At 35.3% G+C, this 11549-nt stretch overlaps 1 long non-coding RNA gene across 1 annotated transcript; it reads left to right on the top strand.

Moving 5' to 3' along the window:
* Positions 1 to 6606: 6606 nt before the first annotated feature.
* LOC111609831 lies at positions 6607 to 10911 on the top strand. The gene is made up of 3 exons (XR_002753360.1): positions 6607 to 6729; positions 9919 to 10158; positions 10452 to 10911. It is a non-coding gene; the product is annotated as an uncharacterized LOC111609831 (long non-coding RNA).
* Positions 10912 to 11549: the final 638 nt, after the last annotated feature.

Raw genomic sequence — 11549 nt, 5'->3', positions numbered from 1 at the left:
AAGCACATTTGGTGTCATGAATTGTAGTCACAAAAAGATTACTTCATATTAATCTACTGTGGTGCTTATTGGTATTTTACGTAAATTTAGGTAAGCACCTAACCATCAGCAACAGTTTTCATTTACCAATCTGTTTAGGCTGAAATAGAACAAGATTCCCCGGGTTCTAATAAAACTTTTCATACTGGAAACACTTATCAAGTAGCAGTGGAGATATGATATGTGCCTTTTCTTACACTTGTTTGTGACAAAAAAAAATGAAAAGGATTGTTTGAGATCTGAAGCAGTGAAGTTCAAACAAGCCAATGAACCTTTTTTATATAGATCTTGGTGGGGTTTATTTCAATAAGGCATCACACTGTTTAAAATCTGATATTTTCTTATTTCTGCAGCACTCTGCGAAGCAAGTGAGAGAAATTATAATAACTTAAAATGAGACAGATTCTAATGTTTACATTTCTTTCTAAAACACTGATGGTGTATTTTCCCAAAAAGATATCATCTATAAATATCATTTGACTTAATACTAAACTGTGGACTCTTTTTCTCAAAGTGCATCAGTCAAATTTTTAAACAGACATTTAAAAATGCCTCCTATTTGCAAAGAGGGAGGCTGATATAGACTACATGAGAGTAGAGCTCCCTTTCTGCAAATATGAAACATTTGTACCCGCTGCGTATTGCTATAGTATACAGCAGGAACACAGCGTTAGGTGCACATTGTAAACAATGGGACAACAGTAGGAATACAATCAATTGTGTTGGAGGAAGTAAAGGTAAGGGAAGGTCAAAAGGTTCCTCCAGTTTTCCTAAGACAAAAACAAAACAAGGTCTGTCCAATACACAAACTTCTTACAGCTTTTATCAAACATTTACTTTCTCCTTGCCCCTTTCCTACCAATAATAGATTTATAAAGTGCAAGACTAATGATGTTTATATTTAAGGCAGCTTTAATTTAGTTTGAAATTATTGCAACATGGTGTGTATTTTAAGTTTATTTTCTAACTCAATGAGACTCGGTAAGAGAATCGAAAAGGAAATGAATCGATAAGTGAGATCGATAATGGAATCAAAATGGCTAAATTCTTATCAATTCCCATCCATGCAATGGATTTGTTTTAGGAATATCAGAATAGAGTAGCTGAATTCAAATGCACACCACTATGTACAACTTTTATTTTCTGAAAATTGTGAAAACTATGTATTATTTTTCTTTCCCAATTAAAATTCTAAAAGAAAACACATTTGGTTCAAACATGAGAGAAAATGTAAATTCAAGAGACATTGCTTTTGAAGGGTTTTTTATTTCTGTTTACAAAAATAGACAACAGTCAAGACTCATGAAATAAATATCCATCCATCCATTCATTGTCTACACTCAATAATCCTTGCAGGGTATTATAGGTGATAGTGCCTTTCTCCAGCAGATTATTTTACAATGAAAAAAACCAGTAAAAACAAAATGAACGTTATCTTTTAGTTCATTAGTGTGCTTCAACAGTCACCGAATTGATACATCATTTTATACTATGGTTGTATTTGTGTGGTTTAGATAAAAGTTTTAGTTTGTTTTAGTGAAGAACCATTTAGACCCAATCTTCATCTCTCTGTGTGACTCTAGCTTTTCAAATGTTAGTTGCTTGCCTTTACCCATGGTTTGACATAGTCTGTCACAGCAGTACAAAGAAAAGAAATGCAGTGTTTTGCAAAGATCACAAAAGGGTGATAGTAAATTGGACTAAGCCATGTAATCCTCTTGTTTAGGCTGCTGGGGCAAGAACCTTGTGCTTCCACTTGTAGTCCTTTTTGTTTTCCTTTCACAGTCAGTTCTATTGATCATCATTCAGGTATTTTTATGGTTCCTCTAATATTATTAGGAAAAGGGTCAAAAAGTCTTTGTAACTTTGACTAAACTATGGATGTTTAGATTTAAAAAATGAGATGTTTTGTTTGTTTGTTTACTTCCTGAAAAGTTATGGTTTTGGAGATATAACAGAAATGTTATGTTTGAAACATTTACAGCAGTTTGTATGTCACTCATCATCAGTTATCAGTTATATACAGTATATCATACTATGTACCGTACTTGGTTCAGGTGTTTTTTATTCAAATCTTGAAAAACATAATTTATTACATTTTAGGAGGATAATAATTTAGAGTTGTATAATATTTATTGCTGATAAAACAAATGAATTCGATGCAGTTCTTGGTGAATCGTGACATGCATTTTTGCTCTGACAGAAGCAAACCAACACTATTTATCTAGGGGGAACATGAATTAGTCAGGAGGGATCAGGCTTTTATAAATTAAATAATTTTAAGCAAACTATTAAGGTACTGGTAGGAAATATCCTGAAGTTGATTTTTCTATTTGCCATTAACTGACACATGCTAGCAGATAAAAGAAAAGTAAAAACAGAGTAAATAAAACAAAACTAAAACTTTTATTATGGCCATTGTGTTGACACTAAAACTATAAAACGTAGAATCCAAATGCATACACTTGTAACTCCTGAGATATTTATAATATTGCACTCCATCCAAACCCTTGCTATTCTTTAAAGAGGAGGGATGACATGATTTCCTTGAAAACATGTTCTCACTCTTTCAAAAGCCTTCTTCAGTACGTATGTTTTGAGAAATGTTGCTAACAAGTCAGTGTCCTGTTCCTCCATCGTTAGGCTAGGGTGTTGTCACTTTGTGGAATGTTTCCTAACAAGTCCAACATGTGAGATGTGTTGGTTATCTAAGGGAGGAAGAGATAAGAAGAGTGCAGCAGGTGTTTAGAAAAGCATGCTGGGAGTTGTGCTTTTACTTTGCTAGAATACTGGTGACTATGTCCGTTGAGCACGTCTTCCTATGTTTTATTAATTTACTCCAGTATTGTCAAATGTGTTCCTTATTTTCTTCTTGATTGCCATTGGATGTCAACAATGTCACATTTTTCCTGAGCCTCCTTTTTGTCCTATATATTTTCTGGGTTTATTATGCCTGCTCATGCCTCTCTTTTCATGTGTATTTGTTGCCCCGATTGTGGCTGTCTTGGAGGTTCTCACCTTTTATGTGTGAACAGAAACTAAAAGTTACTCAGCAACAACTCAGCCACTACAGTGGACTGGCAGATATGAAGTCTGCTATCAGAAAGCTCCTCATTGTGGAGGAACATAGTCATGAGTTTTATCTTTCCCAGCATCTACATATTTGTATGCATAGCAAACTAATCAGCTGACCTAAATTGTTTTCATTATGTTTGGGCCAGCAATGAATTTCCATAAGACAAATATTTGGGTTTATTCAAGTCCATAAAAAGCACAACCTTCAGGTTCTCCATTGTTAAATGGTGCTGCAAACATCATTGGAGCAACAACCAAAACTCCTGCATGAAAACAGACTGCCCACATTCCTGCTCAATGTTCACGCCCTACAATAAGGAACAGACGCTAATGTACACACATAACTTGGGGAGGACTGAACCAGACATTAAAGGGTTAGAGTGAGACTTGACAGTGGAGAAGGAGCTTATGTGAGCCTTGGCAGGCATCAAGATCCTATTCATACCTGTAAGGGTCTGTTCAGGGGAAAGTAGCTGTTCACTGTTCACCTCTGAGGAAAAACTACTCTGTGAAAAGCCAAAACGCGACCTGACAAGAGAGACCCCTCTAAAAGCAAAAAGGCAAGATCATTACTCTTTTTCTCTGCTCTTAATGGCTTTTTTTTTACTCTCTTTCCAGCTCACTGTCATGACAGAGGTCAAGCAGCAGGCGCTGTATCTGGTGGAGCTCTTGTAGAAGGTAGACATATATGTGACAAGGTGTATGACATGATTTACATAAATTATGTACTCATAAGATATATAAATGCATTGTCAATTTTGACTTTGGCAACAGCTCTTTCCATGATTGCAAAACTGAAACTGAAGGACATATGTTTTTTATGTAAATGTGTCAAATCTTAAGTTCTTAATCTCTCTAAATAACTAAAGAAGCTGTTCCATGAGTGCCAAAAATATCTACATTGCAATGTCATTATAATGACACAACTCTAAAGGTTTAATGCCGTAAACACAGTGACTTTGTTTAAACACTTTTCTTGCCATAAAGATGCTGGATACACAAAATTAAAAGTAAAATACACAAAAGACAAATTCACATAATCTATGAAAAAAATACCTTGTTCCTGTGGTCCTATCATCTGCAGAAATATGTCACTCCTGTGCAGAAACAACGAATCAGACCCAGGAGGAATAGCACTGTCAATCATGCTCATGTACGTGCGGCTCACACATTTCCCCTTATCCTCAGCTGTGCTGCAGTTCCTCCCCCACAGGAGAGACTACCATACAGAAAGCATAGGCTACTGATACTGGCCACTGATGATGGCGAATAAACAGTTTTTTTCCTGTAAGGACAGGTTGTTTCTCCACCATTGTGGCAAACTGGTAATTTACTCTTTTTTTTCTTGACATGCAATGAAATTGGCAAGTCTAACATTTATTCAGCTTATAATAGAAATTATAACATTGTGGAATCAGTCCATGACACAAAGAAAATGTGTTTCATACTTAAGTGCTTGTTCCTTTAGCAACTTGCCTCTTTTTTAAGACTGCATATACGTCATAGATCTGTGTCACTTTAGGAGTGACATAGGAACAGTCCTGAATGCCTCAACAGTGAGTCATTAAAAAGTTATGTCACAACTACAGTTGTTTTTAGCTAAAGCTAAAACACGGGCTATGCAACTAAAATACCGATTAAACCGTATTTGGACCAACTAAAGAATAAGGCTAAAGTGATCATGAATGTTGACCATCAGAAAATATGCAGGTGATGAGGTAAATAAGCTCTAGTTTTAGACATTTATGTCTCACAATTAGTGAGGGATTTCTGATCTCCAGTATTTTGGTTTTTTTTTACTTTTGACAAACTGATACTGATTTTGGCTGGTTTGATAAGATTTTATTTCAGCCTGAGGTACCTGCGTCACTGTCACATCATTAAAGCATAAGTAAACAATTCATCTTCATTGTGGTCAATAGATGAATTGGCTGCAAAGGCTACATGTTGATGTAGGGAATGCTTTAATCAGATTTTCTTTTATTTTTTTATGGTGAGTGAAGAGTGTCAAAAATGATTATGGCAAGTGATTCAGTCCAAATCACTGACATCCAGTCTCTCAAATAAAACATATTTCTGATTTTTTTGTCTTTCCAGTCTTGATTTTTTTTTTAGTCACAATTATAGAGGCCTGTTTCAGAAAATAAACTAAAACTAGTCCACAAATGTCTTACATGTAGAGTTGAATATTGTGATTAATAATTATCAAGCATATCAAAGATTTATTTAAAAGCCTGCAGCTGATTGAAAAAGCTGCAGCGCTGATTAAAATTAAACGAGAAATACAAATATGGTTCTGAATGACAAAACACGATTCTCTCTTTAATAAGTTACAGTCCTATTCCCAACAAAGGTCTTCCTTTTAGACTGCAGGGTTAGTTTCTGAAGTCCAGTCCAGAGCTAGTTAATTCAGATAAAAGTAAGTCTCGTTTTGCATAATCATTTACACTTTTGCACTAAAACCTGTCCTATGTGATTAGATCTCAGCTGAGTGTAGGGACGTCACAGGCTGTCAGTGGAACAATATACAGGACAGGAACAAATGCTTCAACTGCATTATTAATCATACATTAACATGGACATCTGACTGCAAAATCTTGTTTTGCCTTTTAACATTGATTTGAGAGAAGGAAAGCAGAACACATAAGTACTAGATGACAGCAAAGCTTATCACCAGCTCACATGCAAAATGGAAAATAAAGCCTAACCCCTTAAATGTCATGACGACAGCGGTGGACCCATTAACTAGTAAGCACTTTAAGGGTAACAGTTAAAGTTTAAAGAACTGCGAACAATGTCTGGTTGGGCATCGCCATATTGAAATCCCCACTTCTCCGACTGTTAACAGGAATGCCGTTATCTCGAGTGTGACATCAAACCCAGCTCCCATGCAGCTCTGACTTTCAGCTTTCAGCAGAAGGTCACTGAGTCATTTAGTTTGATCAGAGGTAAGAACATATATATACATTCTGTACATAATTTTTGAAACCTACTCACTTCCACATTTCTTTTAATCTAAATATGCTATTTTAATTACTGTACAGCATATTTTTTTTATTTTTATATTGTTACCTTTGTGTAAATCTTTTCTTTTTGACTGTTAGTTTGCTGCTAATACAATTTAATTTACTCACTGAAGGACAATTAAAGATTCTATTGTATTTTTTTTTAAAGTAAATCTATGCTGTCATTTAGGTACGTGGGAATAAAGTGGCTTGTTTATTGGTCGAAAGCGACATTAATAAGGGGCTAACTGTGTAATAAACCAGCAATTAATTGAGCAATTAGTCAATAATATTACACAAAATAAATAATAATAATAATAATAATAATAATAAAAACATCTGTGAATCTTGCTGAGAAAACCAGTAAAAGTGCTCAAAATCCCAAACAGGTTGATCAGGCTATATTGGCACAGTCAGCTCAGACACACCTGTTAGACCAAAAGACACACCCTCTTTCCTCATGTGAGCCTTGACACGCCAAGAATCTATTGTTCATACTGGCAGCAGCGTCTGTCAAGGGAAAAGTATCTGTTCAGGGCTTTAAGGAAAACCTTCTCCACAGAAAGGCAAAATTTAAACTGACAAGAGAAAAACCTCTAAAAGCTAAAGGGTAAGACCATTACTCTTTTTTTCTCCCTCTTAATGGCTTTTCTTTCACTTCCTTTCCAGCTCACTTTCATTGCTGAGGAGGGTTATGGAATTTCATTACTTATGATTGAAATCCGGTGAAGTTTTGAAAGCAAAAAAGTGCATTGAAAATGCCAGGATCCCCTCCGGATGCCAACAGTCTAATTTACTGTCAGCCTTAATAAATGAGGAGCCCACCGGATGGCATCGAATACGTTGTTATTCCACCATCAGGGTTATCACTTAATATCTGATAATGTCTGTGGGGAGCAATTGTACCTGACAGTTAAAACAGAAGGCCTCAACCTCTGGCAGGAGGGGTGGTCGTGAGTGTGGAAGGATTGTTAATATGTCAAATCAATGTGACTTCACTCAATAAAGAGTTCATAAAAGAAATGGAGATGAGATTGGAGAGCTAACCACTCACTGCGATGGGAAGATATTATTCTGTAATGAAACTGAAAAAAATTAATTTTTACAGGTCTGGGTGGAAACACAAACTTGAGGACAAATTTAAAAATTTTCCGCAGGTGTCAAACACGTCAAAAGTAATTTCAGATGATGTCATCTGTTTTTTGGAGCAATTACATTTAGAGCAAGAGAAATGTTTATGACTTTTTATTGTTGGCAAAGTTGTGGCCGTACTCCTCATGGGGTTGCTTACATACAATCTATGGTAAGCTTCCATTGAGCTGGCGCATTACATATGCCTCTGCCAAATGTTAGCGACTGGGTAACATCAGATCCAATTGTTTAAGACTAAGTCCATGCCTCCAGCAAGCAATTGTTTATTAATAGCCAAGGGTCCAGGCGCTCTGAATGAAGCAAAGCGAGAAGAAGCTGTTTTTTACTTGGTAAGCACCAGCTAGTTTTCAGAGTGTGCTGATGTGTAAACCTTTTTTTATTTATTTATTTTTTGGATAATCTATAATTAGAATGTGTAAGATCATATACATTTTACTGGTTACAATGGTAATTTTAAAAAGGTTTTTGCAGAAAAACACAGAAAGATACAAAATAAATATGAAGGCCAGAACAAATTGTTGCAGGTCAAACTACAATCTATAGTTTGACAGAAACAGATTCTGTAAAACTTCTGAGACTTCTGTGGTTTTATGCCGCTTATTACTGGAGATAATCTCCTTTATCAGCTGATGATTACACACTCAATAGTTCAGCAAACCCAAAATAGTCCCAAAAGTACCTGTTATCAGGCAGTAAAAAAACATGGATGCTGAAATAAAATAGGAGTTGCAATGTAGGATGCGGGCAGCTTGTGCTGGTGTGTATCCACTGATCAGGAATTATAAGACAATTTCTTAATGGGTCAGAACATCTGCAAAACAGCAGCTATTACGAGATGACAGCTGTGGGTCAGGATCTCCGAAATGATCCAAGGAAGAAACGTGGCAAACCAGAATCATGGTGCAAGCATGTATGGTTTGAACTGATGTTCTTCTGTAAAATTTAAAATTGTAAAAAAAAAAGGATGTGAGACTGGACAGCTGGAGACCAGTCAGGTACACATGTTTATCTTTGAAAGCCTCCAAATTTTACCCTGAAATGTCAGAACTGGGTAATGGAACAATAAAAGAACACTTTATGGTCTGATGAACCTCTTTTGTAAAAGCGTCTTACTCAGGGGACATATTTCACCAAGATGCATGATAGAAAGAAGACCATGTAGACCATTTCATGGAAGCAGCGGTCCCTTATTGCTGTGGCCACTTTCAGCAGCATAATGTACCTTGCCACAAGGCAAAAATGGTTCAGGAATGATTTGTGGAGTCTTTGCCTTGGCCTTCAAGTTCCTCAGATCTCAGTCATAAGAACCTTTGTTCTAACCAGATCTCAGAACCTTTGCAACAGTCGGTGTGCTGGTGGCTCCGGAGGTAGGAGCTTGTGCAAGGTGCTTTGGAGTCCTCTGGACTAGATAAAGTACAGGCCATTTACATAAAAACAACACAGAGGTCCATTTTTGCCTTAAGTTCAGCTAAACAAATTTACTCTTCAGAACAAAATCACTTTTTATTAAACATCGGCAGTAGGAGATTTTAGATTTTTTTTAATTAAGAGCAACAGATGTACTGTAGTTTATTTTTGCTTTATGGATGTAAAATTTTTCTTCAGCGAGACATTCAATTTTTATACAAAATAACATCAAAAATGTTATGCATATAATCTATGATAATTCTTCGGAAAAAAAAAACAACAAACTGCTAAAGCAAAATCAATTTTAAGTTGCCTTTTTATTTAAATTTCATTTTAATTTGTGACTCCTTTTACCTGTGACATTACATAGAGAGAAGCAGACTTGTTGTCAGAATGTCCTGTTTATTGCTCAGGAGACTGAACCTTGTGTGACTTTGCTGCATGCTTATTTTCATGTAATGGGATTAAATGCCCTGCCCTCCATCTCAACTTGTCACCTGTCACTGCAAAATGTGGACCATCACAATCATAAGCAGATTCTCTTAATTTAAAGGTCATAAAATAATTATAAAATAGAAATATAATTATAAAAACTGTTTGAGAGCTATCAACTATAGCCTATTACTCTTAGAGTGAAATGCTTTGTGTAAAAATGACTGTGTTTCATGAACAAATTTTGAAACAACATTGACTCCGTCTAGTAGTTTAACCCTCATGGGACTCCTTAATGGTATATCAAAACAAAGAGCTCAAAAATGAGATACAGTATGCACATGTTATTCTTGGGCCAGCCATTGTTCTTATGAAATTTAAGTGGATTTATCTTAAATAAAGTTGAATAAAAGTGAAACCAACTCTAGAGACTTGAATATGACTCTGTTGTTTGGACTAACTCTAGCCCCTCATGAAGTAATATATTGGCCTGCTTACATCTTGGTGATAAGATTACATCTGTTTTGTTCCACTTGAGTTTGTGTTTCTAGCAGTAGAAACAGAAAAAAAAAAAAAAAAAAAAAAAACTGGTGTCAAGCAAATACCAGCACTGGAACTGGTTTGGCAGGAAAAACACACCCAGAGTACAGAGGGAGAAGTGTTCATGGATTTGGTTTAGATTTTAATACACTGTTATAAACAAAGCCTGTTTCACATGCGTGTTCAAATCAGAACATTAACTCACTCTTTTTTTATAACAGGGACATTTACTGTTTCCCTTCTTTGCTTTTTTTTTCTTTTTAAATAGATATTGCATCAAACTAAACAAGCATCATGGGACGAGGTGAGAGTGAGGGGTGGGAGGAAGAGCCTAAGACAACTCAACCCCAGAGTCATGGGGACAACAAGGAAAAAAGTTCCAAGGGTGGAGGCTGTCCAAAGTGCTGCTTGAAGACCAGGGACTGTCTGATGAGCCCAGAATGTGGCAGAGCACTGCAGATCTCCAGTGTTGTCGCCTTCTGCGGAATGTGTATCCGTGCATGGACGTGTAAGTCTGAACTTGAGAAATCCAAACAGTAATGCGCTGTTGTGATGAATTCAACATAAATAACAATAAAACAGGAATTTTGGTTATTTTGTGCTCTGATAATTCTCAAAATGGAAATTAATTTCTTTCACTGAAGGTTTTAAAACAAGTAGCCATGACATTTAATCACTGTGACTGTCTTTTAATTAATCTTTCCATCTTTTTTTCCACTTTCCATTTCAACTATTTGGAACCTTTTTTCCCCTCATATAATATTTAATTACTAATTTTTCATTGTTTTTTTTTTATTACAGAATCACCAAGGCCTTCGGGACTTCTATGAACTATGAAGAATCTTTCAATCTTCTGATTGAAATATTTTAGTGTACTCTGAAATGAAAAAATGTTTAATTTTACTCTTTACTTAGTTTTTCTTAACTTCAGTAAATATTTAATATAAAAGATAAGTTAGCAGTATTTTAAACAGATAGGCCAGTTATTAAAAATGTCATACTTTACCAAAATATTTGATTTATGTAGAAAGAGGGAAGTGTATTTGTATCTATGCAGTAAATAATGTCATAATGTAGAAAGCTGGAGTCAAGCTTGTTTGTATATATTGTAATTTAAAGAATTACATGGGAAGAGTTCGAATGTATACAATAACTAAGTAAGCGTAATTTATTTTTTGAGTCAAAGTAAAAAAATGTATCTCCCTACAAATTGGTCACATGTAAGAGATAAATAATATTCATATTAAAAACCTGTTCTCACAATTTGATCACAACAAAAATCATCTGACATTCATCAAGGCCTTCAAGTTGAAGGTTTTGGTTCAGTTTGCCCGTTTTTAGAGACTGTTAATGTTATGAAACAAAAACCACATTTCCTTCCATTGGACAGTAAGCAGATAATAAAAATATAAATCATCAGTTGTTAAATCTGATCAAATGTAAAGACGATTGATAAAAAATGTTCTGTGGCAGATTGCTCAATTTTGCATACAAAAAAAGTCAGTTGTGAAAAAAAATAAAAGGCAGGAAAAATTGAAAATTTGAAGTTGTTTTATAGTACTAGTAAGGTTGTATGTGTGGGTCAGGGTTAAATCCTGTACAAAAAAAAACTCCAACAACTATGAAGTACAGGGGTGGCATCATGTTGTGTGTGTGTTTTGTAGCAGGAAGAACTGGTGCAATTCACAAAATAGAGAAAAAGAGCTCTATGTGCAAATATTGAACGTCTCAATATTTATTAAATGCTGCAGACTTTTTATACAGAAAATTCTTAAAATTATATGTAACTTACCAAAAGCATATTAGTTTTAAATATGTTAGATTCATTTGTCCTTATGTAGCTGCCTTCCTGTGTCCCACTGTCAGCAAAGGCATCACAATACAGGGGTGACATTTAAG

Source organism: Xiphophorus maculatus, chromosome 10 (assembly GCF_002775205.1).
Source record: "Xiphophorus maculatus strain JP 163 A chromosome 10, X_maculatus-5.0-male, whole genome shotgun sequence".
In the NCBI taxonomy this organism is placed as follows: Eukaryota; Metazoa; Chordata; class Actinopteri; order Cyprinodontiformes; family Poeciliidae; genus Xiphophorus; species Xiphophorus maculatus.
Note: the sequence above shows the minus strand (reverse complement) of the source record. Positions and strands in the feature narration are given on the sequence as shown.